Raw genomic sequence first — 14,477 nt, 5'->3', positions numbered from 1 at the left:
AACGTGTGTATAACTTCATCAACACTTTTTAAAAAATTTTTATTGTTTTATTATTCATATGTGCATACAAGGCTTGGTTCATTTCTCCCCCCTGCCCCCACCCCCTCCCTTACCACCCACTCCGCCCCCTACCTCTCCCCCCACCCCCTCAATACCCAGCAGAAACTATTTTGCCCTTATTTCTAATTTTGTTGAAGAGAGAGTATAAGCAATAATAGGAAGGAACAAGGGTTTTTGCTGGTTGAGATAAGGATAGCTATACAGGGTATTGACTCACATTAATTTCCTGTGCATGTGTGTTACCTTCTAGGTTAATTCTTTTTGATCTAACCTTTTCTCTAGTTCCTGCTCCCCTTCTCCTATTGGCCTCAGTTGCTTTTAAGGTATCTGCTTTAGTTTCTCTGCATTGAGGGCAACAAATGCTAGCTAGTTTTTTAGGTGTCTTACCTATCCTCACCCCTCCCTTGTGTGCTCTCGCTTTTATCATGTGCTCAAAGTCCAACCCCCTTGTTGTGTTTGCCCTTGATCTAATGTCCACATATGAGGGAGAACATACGATTTTTGGTCTTTTGGGCCAGGCTAAGCTCACTCAGAATGATGTTCTCCAATTCCATCCATTTACCAGAGAATGATAACATTTCGTTCTTCTTCATGGCTGCATAAAATTCCATTGTGCATAGATACCACATTTTCTTGATCCATTCGTCGATGGTGGGGCATCTTGGCTGTTTCCATAACTTGGCTATTGTGAATAGTGCCGCAATAAACATGGGTGTGCAGGTGCCTCTGGAGTAACCTGTGTCACAGTCTTTTGGGTATATCCCCAAGAGTGGTATTGCTGGATCAAATAGTAGATCAATGTTTAGATTTTTAAGTAGCCTCCAAATTTTTTTCCAGAGTGGTTGTACTAGTCTACATCCCCACCAGCAGTGTAAGAGGGTTCCTTTTTCCCTGCATCCTCGCCAACACCTGTTGTTGGTGGTGTTGCTAATGATGGCTATTCTAACAGGGGTGAGGTGGAATCTTAGTGTGGTTTTAATTTGCATTTCCTTTATTGCTAGAGATTCACCAACACTTGTTATTCCCCATTACTGTAATTTTAAAACATTTTAGCTGTGCTAGTAGGTGAGAAGTGGCATGGCGACGGGATTTAGGTTCTCAATTCCAGTGGTCTGTGGTGCCGGGTGTCTTTTCACGTGCTCCTAGACCACCTGTCTGTCTCCCTGGAGAAATGTCTGCAAGCCCTTCGCCCACTTCTGGATCAGCTGGGTTTTTGTTGTTGACAAGCCCCTGACTCTTGGCAGTGAGAAGCCCTTTCTGTCATGAGCTTGGCTCCTGGGAAAGCACAGATGGGTGTGCACGCCTCTCCTGCGTCCTCTGCCATATTCCCTGCTGGTCATCATCCCTCTCCTCCTCACATTTCCAGCCCAGCCCTGTTCCTTCCACCTGTCCACACTCCAAGTCTTGTGTTCTCTTAGCAGTGGGATCTGTGGAGGGGAGTTTTATTTAAGCTAACTTTAAAAAATGACCATGAAGATGTGCAAATTAGGAATTTGAAAACTGGAGCTAAAAAACCCTTTTAACATATTCTACTGGCATCAACAAGCTTCAAGATAAAAGACTACGGAAAAAAGGGAAGGAATTGTAGGGCTTTACGAATCAAATAAACAAAGTCACAGAAGTCTTTAGGATCATCTAGATTATTGCTTGAGTATATACTTACTAGCTCCTGGGAACTGTATCAGTCAGCTTCATGTGACTACAACAAAATATCAGAGGCAGCTAGTTTTATAGAGAGAGAATGTTTGTTTAGCTCACAGTTTTGGAGGTTCAGGACCAGGAGTGGCAGCCTCTTTGGTTTGGCCTCTTGTGAAGGTGGCCTCCCATGGGAGGTGGTGGGAGCAAAAGGTCACATCTTGAGTTGGAGCAGAGACAGGACAGGTAGAGTCCCACAACCCTTTTTGAGGGCAACTCCTCAATGACTTGAGGACCTCCCACTAGGTCATTCATCCCAAGAGTGCCACCAAACCTTTGGGGGACCCAAACCAATATCCAGACCTTAGCAGGTACCAGGAAGCACTTACTTGACTTCCATAAGTCCTTAGGAGGTGACTACCTTTATGTTCTCATTTCACTGTAGGGAGAGTGTCTGAGGGTACAAGTGTGGCATGGTCTCCTGCCTGGCACTCTGAAGATGGCACCTGATCCCTGGGATGCAGCACTCTTGACATTTCAGTGTCATTTCCTCTGTTTTTCTTTTAGTTTTTGGTGGTTCTTGGGTTTGAATTCAAAGCCTTGCACTTGCTAGGCAGGTGCTCTACCACTTGAGCCATGCTACCAGCTCTCTCTCTCTTTCTCTCTTTTTTTTTTAATTTTTTTTTTGCTTTTGTCATTTTTCAGATAGGGTCTTGAATTTTTTTCAGGACCAGCCTCAGACAGCAATCCTCCTTCCTGTGTCTCCCATGTATCTGGGACTACAGATGCACAACACCAGGCCTTGCTTATAGGTTGAGATGGGCTCTCTAACTCTTTGGGCTAAACCTGAACTATGATCCTTCTGATTGCCACCTTCTGAGTAGGCGGGATTATAGGTAGGAACCACCTCGCCACACCTCATTTCACAGTCTGCTTCTTTTCTTTTTTTCCCCTTACTCTCTATACTTGGTGGACATGCTGGAACCTTGTCCATTTTAGAGGGAGTGTGAGTGCATATTTGTTGTAACATTTGAATTATTCAGTGCTTCTTTTAGTTTATTATTATGCTGTTTTTAACAGTATTATTATACTACTTGTTATATTGTTCTTTTCTGTAATTTCTGTTTTCTAGATTCTTTGAGAACCTAGTCATTTTCTTTCTTTAATAATAAAAGTACTGAGGCTATTTACCTCTGAAAACAATTTTGAGTGTGTCAAAGAGATTAGATTCGGTATTTTTATTTGCTTTAGTTCAAATTTTTTTATTGCACATTTGATTTGTCTTTTGAACTCAAAGTTAATCTTCTTTCTTTCTAATGGCTGGGAATTTTGATAATCTTTTTTAAGCTTGGTGTTAGTTGCTTCTTTCATTGCTTTGTGACCAGGATGATGGTCTAGTTTTTCTTCTGTCTGTATACAGATTAATATGCAAATGATGTACATATAGTCATCATAATAGCAAATCTGGTTTAAAATAAAAATTGTCAGGATTTGAAAATAGTGACTTGTTTTGATGTAAACTTGAATTTTTTAAATTCCAGTAGAATATATCTTCTCAATAAAACTCTCAGAGCAAATTGCTAGTTTGCATTTTGTGGGCAAACAGTTCCAGCCAGGTCAGTAACAGTCAGAGCCAGGTCCCTGTGGAAAATTCAGAGGTGTCTCTGGGTGGAACAGGAGGGCTGTGGACAAACCTATCAATGTTTAACAATTTAATGAGGTCCTCCAAAGTGTCATGTGTTAGCTGTGAATCATTTCACGTTCAAGTCTGTGGTTCCCTGCCAGAGTTATCTGCAGTGAAAGCCATGTGTGCAGGCAGACCGGGAGGGGAGAGAACGGGAAGGCAGCCGGAAGCAGAGTCTAGGAGAAGCCCCAGTGTTGAAGGCGGAGGTTCTGCGCATCAGAGGCTAAGTTCCCCCAATACCACCTTCGATGGTCCCAGCCGCCATCCCGGAACTTCCATCCTCGTGACTCGCTCACTGCTCTGGAATCAGTGCCTTAGGTGAGTGAAATCTTTCTCTCTCTGTCCGTCTCTCTCTCCTCCCTGTCTATCCATCTCTGTCTGTCTGTCTGTCTCTCTCCTTCTGTCCCTCTCTGTCTGTCTCTCTCTCTCTCCTTCTCTCTTTCTCAACCTCTCTCTTTCTCTCAACCTCTCTCTCTCTCTCTCTCTCATTTCTGGTTTACTCTATCAGTTTGTGGTGTCTGTGCTGATTTTTGCCTTCGACTGAGACACAGAAGATGCCTTGCGTTTGGGCTGGCCATGGTGTTTGCAGCATGTTGACATTTTCTTTCCTTCAAACTTACTGAGCTGGCTGATCTCTTGGTTTCAGGGAGGGTGGTTGCTGTATTTGCTGCTGAGCTATGATTGCTTAGATGTGAGCAGAGGACAGAAGGCAATCCCAGGAGGTAAGGCGAGGCAGAAACACCACAGGAAAAGGTGGCATACAACTCAGTAGAAATAGCTCTCTCACTGTCTTCTGATCTAACCCTACTTTTCTCTTTGATGACTGTTGCTGTCTGGGGAGTATTCCTCAGACAGAAAAAAAAATCTAGTGGGGAAAATGTGAGGACTATCCCCAATAAAAACAATTTAAGTGTTGGGGTGACACTGTTGGACTTGTAGTTTGGGAAAACTGTTCTGATTGGAGGGGGAGTTTGCAGGCTGCAAGAGGAGGTGGTGGAAATGGGCCCATGTTGGTGTCATGTGTCTTGGAGTGGGTTCTAGGCCCTCTGTCTGACAGCAGGAATGGCACTTTAGATGTCCGTGGGATGCCCAGTTGGCATTTTCACCTGTAGATGGGGAACTTAGACTGAAAGTGTGGAGGATTTGGGGCTTATTGGATGCATAGCCATAGGTATGGACAAGGGAGGTGTGTCAAGCAGGAGGAGAGGGAGCAGCACCCCTGAATTTAGGGATAGGAGGAGGAAGAAGAGACAGCAAGGAGATTTAGTGTGAAAAAATGGTGTGCGTGTGTGTGAGGAGAACAGAAATGAATGCATCATAAACATCAAGGGCTTTGATCTTGACAAGAAGAAAAGCTGGGCAGAAACATCCAGCACCACAATTGGGTCATGAAAGAAGAAGCCAAGGTGCCTTGTGACTCAGTCTTGACATTTTCTCTTTCCAAGTCTCATCTGCTCCACGTTAGCAGTCTGACGTACTAAAAGCAGATCTTGCCCGCCATCTTTCAGACCTCTGAAGGTGGATTCTAGTCACAAGCCCCAACACAATGGAAAATCTCTATTCGATTCGCTCTGTGCCTTTGTTTCATGGTGATGCTCTGCCCATATAGCACACTTCTATTGTTGATTTATTCAACAAATATTTCTGGAATATTTCCTTACTATTTCCTTCCCACTTCTTCCCACTTCCTTCCCACTGAGCTAGGTTCTGGGGTTCCTGCACTCCTGGGACTACATAACAAGGCAGATACAATATACTTTTTATATCTTTTTTTTTTTTTTTGGTGGGACTGAGGCTTGGACTCAGGGCTTCACTCTTGTAAAGCAAGCACTCTATCCTTTGAGCCACTCCTTCAGTCTACTTTTTTTTGTTGACCTAAAGAAGTGACTATTGGACTATTCTGTCAGAAGGCTGAGTGACATGTGTCTAGGAACAGGTGAATGGTTCTTCTGGTTTATCTAGAAGGGAGTGGGTGGTGACGGCTGGCTCCATCCACTGGATATAATGAGGGTTTGCTTTGATCAACTGTCTTGTTCCATGATGGCAATCATAAAAATGGGGGATGACTCAACATTATTTATCATCACTGTGATAAAGCACTGCCAAATTCAAGAGAACAGGTCAGTTTAAGTTAGTGAGATTGTTATATGTACTGACTTTCCTTGGTTGTGTAGTTACGTGAAACCTGGCAATATGAGCTGCTTGACACAATATTGCTATGGGGCACCATGACCAAACCTGAACTGTGATCAGGGCACAGACATTTGTAATTGGTTCAATACTTATGCACAAATTCAATTGTGAAATTTGTATGGAGAATATTATATTACAGTTGGCTTTCTTCAGTGGACCACAAAGAGATCTCTAGAGTATTCATTGTAAACCTGTCAAGAAGCCTTTCATGTTCTCTCTCTCTCTCTTTTTCAGTGCTGGGGATTTAACTGAGGGCCTTGCATACACTAGTTAAGTGCTCTTTAAGATGAAGGGGGAGCTTTTTGGTGGCCTCAGTTTCTCCTTCTGAGGATGCTAGAAATTCTTCCCACAGGGAATGAAACTTTTAATTCTAGAACCAAGGCCCAGAAGTGCAAAGGCATTGATTTAAGGTGACAGCTAGTTCTTCCTGTTTTATAAATTGCTTTCAAATATATTTGCTTTATTTTTCCCTCTTGACAGTTCAATTCAATACTATTCAATACTTCTGTATTATCTGTTGAAGGAACAGAGTCTCTGGGCTTTACCGCAGTGAATTCCCTTCTCATGATGACACAGTGCACACATATGACCCTCTGCACAGTACTCAACTCATCTGTTCCCACGATTTCTAATATTTTCTTCTGGCCAATTCTATTTTCTTTTCAGTGTATGGTCTTACTAAATTGACTTTATGATACAATGATGGGTCATGATGCAGAATTTGAAAAAAATATATTTAGTTGCTTCCCTGAGGAGTGGAGGACATGAGAAAGGAATGGATGTGTGTGTGTCTTGGGTCAGAGGGGATGGAGGGGCTGGCTTTGTGGCCCTGACTAACATCAGAGGGGATGGGAAAATGTTGGGGAGCAGGTAAAATGGTTAGAGAACATCTCTTCCCTGTCTCCCATTTCTTGCATTCAGTCTACTTCATTGGCTATCATCTGTTACAATGGTTGGCTTAGTGTGCCTCCTCCTTCCTTCTCATTTCTTTCTCTTTCTCCCTCCATTTCTCTCTCTTTCTTTCTTTCTTCTATATTCCCCTCCTTTCTCTCTCCTTCCCTCCCTTCCCCCTTCCCTTTCCCTTCTCCTTTCCTCTTGCCGTTCCATTTCTTTCCTTTCCTTGCACTGGGGTTTGAACTCAGGGACTCATGCATGCTAAGCAGGTGCTCTACCACTTCAGCCATGCCCCTAAGCCCCTTCTGTGCTCATGGTTTCACTGTTCATCACTCATATCTGTAAATGAAGGTCTAGATTGTGCAGCCCTAGAAGACTGGGTGAAGTCTCTTGGCAACTGTGTGGGTCAGAGTTTGAATCCATTCACAGACTCTTCACCCTACCCTAGAAGCAGGTCTCTTGAATTGGACTCAAAGTGTGGTTCAGGGTCTGAGCGTGGCATCTGCTTCAGGCCAGGTCAGGTCATCTTGAACCCAATGAGCAGAAGTCACTAGGTTTACTCTATTTCTATTAGAATAACAACTCAAAGTGCATCCTAGGATGTGTGTGAGCAGTAGAGTTTTCTCACTTTCCCAGAGACACTTAGCAAGTGATGGCAGCCAGAGGAAGCCCCATGAGTTCAGTAGAGAAAGAAAGCATTCTCCCTAGGTAGAAAGTCCCTGCCTTTTATGAGCACATCCTATGTGAATCAGAATGTTCTGTCAAGCCTCTTGCAGCAGACCGATGCCCCCAAAGTCCAGATGCAAGGTCATTCTGGCATACCAAAAAGGAGAGTAATTACAGTTAGTAGTGCTGGTCTCAAAAGTGTGGCGGCTGTGTGAATTGGGTGCTAGTACTTGGGTTTACCATTTAGCTTGTTTGTAGCTTTTGGGGGTCATCTGTCAAGGCTGAGAACTGACTGTGTGGGGTGAAACCCATGGGGGGAGTTTTGCCACAACTAGGGGAGCAAGCAGGTGGATGGTGGTCTCTCTGCACCCCAGAAGGTGAAGGTTTTGTGAGTCAGGATCGCTCTCTGAAGGCATGGCTGTCACAGAGTGACCTGTCAGTAGGGTCACATATGTTTTGGCAAGCCGTGGTTCATGGCAGCCGTGGTTGGTTACTGTTTTCTGAACAGGTATCTTCTCTCCTCCTAATCACCATATGCCCACTTCCAGTGCTGGATTGGCTGAGCGCTGGAAATCGGCATGCATTTGCTTCTGATTTTCAGTGCTGTGTTTGAGCCAACAGTTTTTCATCCTCTTATAGCTTTTTTTCCCCTTTTGACTCTGAAATCAGAAACTTTGTCAGGGCTGGGACTGCATTTTTTGGCTTTCTCTGAACTTGTCCCAACAGCTAGGCAGACATTTTACAGTGTAGAGCTGATGGAGGGGGTTCTGAGTTTCCATCTGGGGTTGTGACCCATCACAAAGCACAGGAATCACTTCTTGGCATGGTAACAGTTGGGTGGTTTACTAACATCTCCTATCTTTAGCACGTCCAATGACACACAGAGTCATTGGAACTTGGTGGAGAAAATGCTCATAGAGAGCTTAGTGGTGCTTGACACATAGAAACCATTGTTGACAGTCTAACTTCCTCAAGTGCCCTAATAGGATGACACACCTCAGGACAGCAATGACAAGAGACTGTGTCATGGCCCTGAGAGGGGAGAGAGGGCTTGGCACCAGAACCCAGAGGAGACTGTTGAGTCATCCCACGGAGGACTTCTGCAGAGACCTGCACATTTGGTCAGTAGAAGCCAAGGATGGAGCCCCAAGGCACGTGCTCTCAGCCTGTCCCTTGTCCTCTGGTCCTCTGCTGCTGCTTCCTAGTTCAAACCCAAAGGACACTTGGCAGCAATGCAGCTCAGGTGGTACCACCCATGGAGGATGCCTTCTGGGCCAGAGCAGGACTGCCCTTTTCTCCAGGGAGGGGTCACACACTTTCCTTTTATCAGTTCCTTTTTCTGCTAGTCTGTGGCCTGACCAGTTCCTCCTTCTCTACAGAATCCTGAGATCCTGGGGCTGGAAAGACCCCTACTGTCCTCACCTAGTCTCTTCACCTGGAGGGGTGGAGGATGCACGTTAGTGGTGGAGCTTTCTGCTGGTTGTGAGGGAGAGAAAAGCACAGCACCTTCCTGCCAGGCCTCATGTGCCCAGAACGACTTGGGGCAGGTATAGCCTTCCTTTATTGGTGTGTGGGAATCGGGCAGAGCAGAGCACACGAAACGTGCACAAAGGTGGGGATGCACCTCTCAGTTCTCACAGTTTTTAAAGCCTGTTCAGCTGGAGCCACACTTTCCTACATTCAGTAGGATGGTGTTTTTCTCACTCAGTTGACTGTTTCCTGATGGTGTCTTCCCACTGGTGTCTGTGTTCCTGGATGGAACTTTCCCTCGAGGGCACGGGATCTGTGTTGTGCTTCCCTCCATCTCTGGAAGATTAGCAGTAGGACTGGTTACTTTAACACTTTCTCCATGAAAAGTCAAAGGGATAGTATGAGAAGCTGAGATTCTTCCAAATTCTAAAGTCAAGGAGCATGGTGGTCTCTTCCCCCTTCTTTCTAGTTGTGGTAGGAGAGGTCTCTCCTTCCACTTCCTGCCCCACGGGGCAGGAGAGAAGCCCTTTTCCACCCAGAAGGCCATTGGCAATGCCACAGAATCCCACAGGAGAGGATGTATACTCACTGGCTCTCCTGGACAGGCAGATACTGTCTCTTCCTCCAGAAGTCCAGCAGGGGTGAGAGGAGAACAAGATAAGCCCCGGCCCACTAGGTAAGCCTTTGCAGATAGAAGACAACTGTATACAATATTGTCATGCCACTTAACCACATCCCATCCCCTGCTCCCTGGTCTGTGCAGGAAGCTACCACAGAGGTGTTCCCTGGTCTTGTCCTCTTCCGTGTTCCCAGTCTCCTCAATTTCTGTGGGTTCTGAGCCACCTCCCGTGGGGCTGTAGCTGCCTCAGTGGCTCCCTCTCCTGCCTCTTCCTGCACGAGGCTCAGGCAACCTCATTCCGGGCCCAGGCTCTTGTCAAACACACCACGTCCTAGAGCAAATGAACAAATTGTTCTCTCATGCCCTTGCTCCCGGGGAACCCATGTGCCATGGGACTAGAAGGTGCTAGAAGCAGAGAGAGTCTTTAGAGTAAAAGGGGGACATTTAATAGTCTGTGCTTGGCTGCAAGAGGCAAACATGCTCTTTGGGGATGTTTCAGAAGAGGAGGGCTGCTCACCGTTCGGCTAAGGGGGTATTTTCTGTGGCTGGCCACTGGAGCAGGTGGGTGTCAGGGGCTGCTTTTTGGGGCCAGCCATCAGCATATCCTTATTGGGCACAGATGCCATGGCAGACCATTCTATTTTTGCATCTGTTGTCAAGGTTACTGATGTGACCAGGGGAGGGATCATGCTGGCGAGGAGTGAGTGATGGGGGATTGTGCGCTCACTGAAGCTGATTGGGCCATTACGGCCCTGTGTTCTTTTTGGTAGACCATAAAGCTTCGAATGGAAGAGGGTCGGGTGAGACTCTTTCCCACAGCCTCGTCCTTGTGTCATCATGACAGGAAATCCCAGGCAAATCCTACCACACAGAAGACATACAAATCAAACCCTAACCCTAACCCTAAGCCTAAACCTAAACCATGCCAATGTCCTTCCTCTAGGTCACCTGACATGAAAGGTAATTGTGTGACCTGTCACTTTCACAAGTGGCTTCTGAAACAGCATTTTCTAATCCAGTGGCTGCAAACAGGACCAAGCCAGTTGACCTCATGGCTGTCACTGAGAGTGCAGCACTTGCTAATCTTACCTTTAATCATGTACACGAGGAATGTGTTCCAAAATGCCAAATAATGACCACCAAATGCACATGGAGAGCTCACTGCCAACAGTAAAGCCTCAGTGTGGCTAAGGATATCTGAACCTCCTTGAGTGGCAGCCTCTGGGGGTGGCCTTTCTGAGGTCATTTCCATGTGATAGATGAGAAATTGGAGTATGAGAGTTGAAGAGGTTGCTGGAGATCTCCTGATTAGTGAAAGTAGAATGAGGGTTCAAGCACCGGAAATTTGGCATTCAAGTCTGTTTCTTGTCCTTCTGTGATGTCTCTTTCTCTAAACCACTGATGTCCCTCTAGATGGTGGCCAGTGTCTTCTGGCTGATCATTATTAGAGTGCCACCAGCCATGCCCATCCCACTGGGGTTGGCTTGTTACCAGAGGGTAACCGAGTTCCGCCCAGCCCTGCTCCCAGTGCCTTTTCTTCCTCATGCTCTCTGACTCAGATCAAACTTGTCAGGTAAATGATTGGTTAATGGTTTCTATCTGCTTACTCTGCGAAAAATCTAGCTTTTTGCAGGAAGTACACGGGCCAACACAGGAAATCTCTGACCACACCTGTTTGTGAGGTGGTCAGTGTTTGGCTGTATCCTTAATGTTCTCAAATACTTAAAAACCATTAAACAATTACTTGCCAATCCTAGACGGAAGTTAAAAACTAAGAGGCATCACAAAGATGAATTCTCTAGTGACAGAATTAGGAAAGATGGAATCCATTCTATTTCTTTGCTTCATTTTCACCTAAAGACTGGGGATGTAGCCCAGTGGAAGAGGCTTGCTTGTACCAACAGAGTCCTAGGCTCCATCTCTAGCATGGGTGGTGGTAGTAGTGGTGGCAGTGACTGGGGACAAAAGTCACTGAAGGGACTTGCTGAAGGGAGGGTTCTTAACATTGGGCCAGAGAGGAAGGTAACTCATGCCCACCAGGCTTTCTCTGGGCTTTCCAAATGCCTATCTTGCAGTAAAACATGACCTGGTCTGGTAGAAAAGACTGAGAGGACCCAACAGCTTCACCTCAAAAGCAAATGCAGTGTTTAGAATGGTATGGAAGCTCAGAACCATTGTTTCACATTCAAAACAATATCATCTATTCACAGGGAGTGAGGTGAAGAATTCCCTGTGTTCTTCTGACACTCACAGAGGGAGGGTGGTGGGGATGGGGGAGAACTAGCTGTGCATTGTCTCATTTAATTCTTCCATCAGTCTTCAGATTGGGCCTTTTGAAGATGAGAGCCTGAGTTGAGAGAGAAAAAAATGATTTGCTAATATTATCCAGGAGTGAGTGGAGGTCATAGATCCCAACACTGGCCTCCCAGGGTCCATACCTCCCTTCTTACTCAATCTGAAGGTGACTGAACCATAACACTTTCTTCTCACCCTTCTTCCACTGCCAGGAAACTCACCTTGCCAGTGATTGGCCTAAATTGTAGTGTAGTTAGAGCATAGCAAGCATGCGGCCAGGGGATGGAGGTATCAGTTTGCCCCTGTCAACATGGTGTTCTAAGTTACGTTCTGCTGATGGCCTGTGTCTACTCATGCTGGTATTGGCCTCTGTCTTTGGCTGTACTTCCTTTGAGATAGTCAAGTCCATTTCTAACTGAGGAATCAGTACACTAGTCACAGGAAAAGGTGATGGTCTTTACTGTGTCCAAGATGGTGCCTTCAAGGCAGTTCAGAGAGTCTTGCCTGGTAACAATGGGCAGGAGCCACCAAATGATACAATCTGGGTCCCCAACAAAGACAACTTGTTCAACTGATGTTTTTTGTTTTTATCCCCCTCTTCTTCTGGGAGGCCAATCCTTAGTTCTCACACAAAGTACATGAGCTCTTTCTCTCTTTGGGAGGGAGGCAGAAAACTCTGTCCCGGTGGATTCAGCCGAGGTGGCTTTCTGCCATCTTCATGCTCTTCCTTATCTAAGTTTTTCTAGTGCATGCAGTAGTTATGAGAAATGGACTGGTTTCTCCGCATCTTGGAAATACCCAAGGGTGACCCAGCAGTGGTTTGGCTTGTGTCCCCTGCCTGACCTAGAGCTGATGTCGCGTGACCTCTGTGTTTTCACACTGGGCTAACATTTGCTTCTTCCCCTTAGACTCAGTTCTTTGGTGAAACTCTTTCCACATTGACTGCTCATGGCACTGTCTGTATTGTGCTCTGCGGATTTAATCTCAGAAGATTGTATTCTATTAATTTTTTTGTACCACCCACCTTTTCCCATTAGCCACTAACTTCAGGGGATGGTAGAGACCTTTTTCTGTATTTTTCACTATGGTAACATTTGCCAGTGCTCAAGGTTTGGCACGGGGAAGCCCCATGGAGAGTTTTAAATGAGTAGATGGGAGGTGAAGATGCTTGTGTTTTCAAGCAACTGAGGTGTGCTTCCTGGTGACTGGGATCTATTTTCTTACTGAGGACAAGGGGTTGGCTTCTCATCAGGGTGGAATTGTACAAAAGTTTTCATTTCATTAGGTATTTTTGCTTTCTGTACCTTTCTGATATCTGAGAAGAATGAGAATTTGGCTTATTTCAGAGGAAGAGGAAGCAGTCACAAAAGTTTTGCCCTCTATTATTCCCCCAGAGGGGGCTGGTGGGAGATGAGTGACCAAGTGTGCCCCTGAGGCGGTTCTGGAAGCTTGACTCAGAGCACTTTTGTGGTCAAGGAACTGAAATAGAACAAGTGTGGCCTGAGGGCAGAGAGGTCACTGGTACAGCTGAGCAGGACATCGTGAGCCAACCTGTGGGATTAGTCAAGAAACCAAACTTGAAGCCAAGTAGAGTTAAGATGGTTTCACATAGCACAGTCAAAAACTAGAGATTGTTTCTACTGCCTCTTGGGGAGGGCACTTTATAGAAACTGATGTGGGCAGACCACAATTTCTAGAATGATTACACTCCCTTATTTTAAATCTCTTTTCTTTCCCATGTGCCTGTGGTTTGTACACTGAATTCCTATCACTTTCTAATCCTGTGTGGGACTTTATAGGAGACTTTAGATTCTGTGGCTGCACCATCAGAGCCATCAATTACCAGAATAATGGGGCAGACATTCTTTTAAGAGAGATCTTCTGTCTCTCTATAAGACAGAAACCTTCCCAGATCTGTGGATGATGTATTTTTGTTCCTTTTGACACTGTAAACAAAAATGTTCAAATATATTTTGGACTATTCAGAAAAGAAGTCATCAGAAGTTTAAAAGAACCAAGCTTCAGAAGCATGTTGAGCTGTGCTCTTGGCTCTCATGAATCAAGAGCTTCAGATAGAGGAACTTAAACACTGAAGTTGTAGCTGGTTGCAGTGGCTCATGCCAGCTATTCAGAAGGCAGAGGCCAGGAGTATCATGGTTCGAGGCCAGCTCAGGCAAAAAGTTAGGCAGACTCCATTTCAACCAACAGGTGTGGTACCGTGCACCTGTGATCCCAGCTACTTGGGAGACTGTAGCTAAGAGAATCACAGTCTGCAGTCAGCTGGGGGCAAAAATTCGAGACCCTTTCTGAAAAATAACTAGAAAGCAAAATGAGACTGGGGTGTGGTTCAAATGGTGCAGTGTTTGCTTAACAAGCACAAGGCTCTGAAGTACCCATACCCTTCCCCCAGGCTGTGATTTTTATAAAATAGAGAAAGCCTGCAGAACTGGGGGGGGGGCGGGCGCAGAGCCTGAATACAGCACAGGACCTCCCCTCCCCCTCCATGGCACGTTCTTACCCCTCCTTCACTGAATCTGAGTCTCCATGTCCAGGACAGAATGAGAATCTGGAAGGTCATTGTAAATTCCCAGTGGGAGGCAGCGCAGTGAGCTGGGAAAGAATAACACTTTCCACCAGAAGTGGGTGCGGGGGAGGCAAGTCCGGCCTCCACAGGGCTTAGGGAAACCTGAGGACTTCCTTGACAACTCACTGTGATCCTGCATGTAGGTGGTGCTCAATAAATGTGGGAGATGACCCTTACCAGGGACTGGATCATGTTGCCTAAATTCATACACCAAAGCCCTGACCCCCCAATGTGCTGGTGTTTGGAGAGGCAGCCTCCGGGAGGTGAGTGGGCTTAGATGATGTCACAACCATGATGTCCTGGTGTGAGGATTAGTGTCCTTGTAAGAAGGGGAGAGACACAGAACTCTGTCTCTCTACCCCATGAAGAAACCATCT

The 14,477-nt window shown here is 45.8% G+C and overlaps 1 protein-coding gene across 2 annotated transcripts in view; it reads left to right on the top strand.

The window, feature by feature from the left end:
• The window catches only part of B3galt5 (beta-1,3-galactosyltransferase 5), a 49,579-nt gene that overhangs the window by 11,619 nt on the left and 23,483 nt on the right, over positions 1-14,477 (top strand). Inside the window, exon 1 of one of the 2 annotated variants that reach the window (XM_074072625.1) lies at positions 3,494-3,697. The exons of the other annotated variant lie outside the window; for it this stretch is intronic. The gene's annotated coding sequence lies outside the window, so the exon portion shown is untranslated. Of the gene's footprint in view, positions 1-3,493; positions 3,698-14,477 lie in introns of those variants that run through there. 2 annotated transcript variants of the gene reach the window in all.

The sequence above is a fragment of the Castor canadensis genome, chromosome 5 (genome assembly GCF_047511655.1).
Source record: "Castor canadensis chromosome 5, mCasCan1.hap1v2, whole genome shotgun sequence".
NCBI lineage: Eukaryota > Metazoa > Chordata > Mammalia > Rodentia > Castoridae > Castor > Castor canadensis.
Note: the sequence above shows the minus strand (reverse complement) of the source record. Positions and strands in the feature narration are given on the sequence as shown.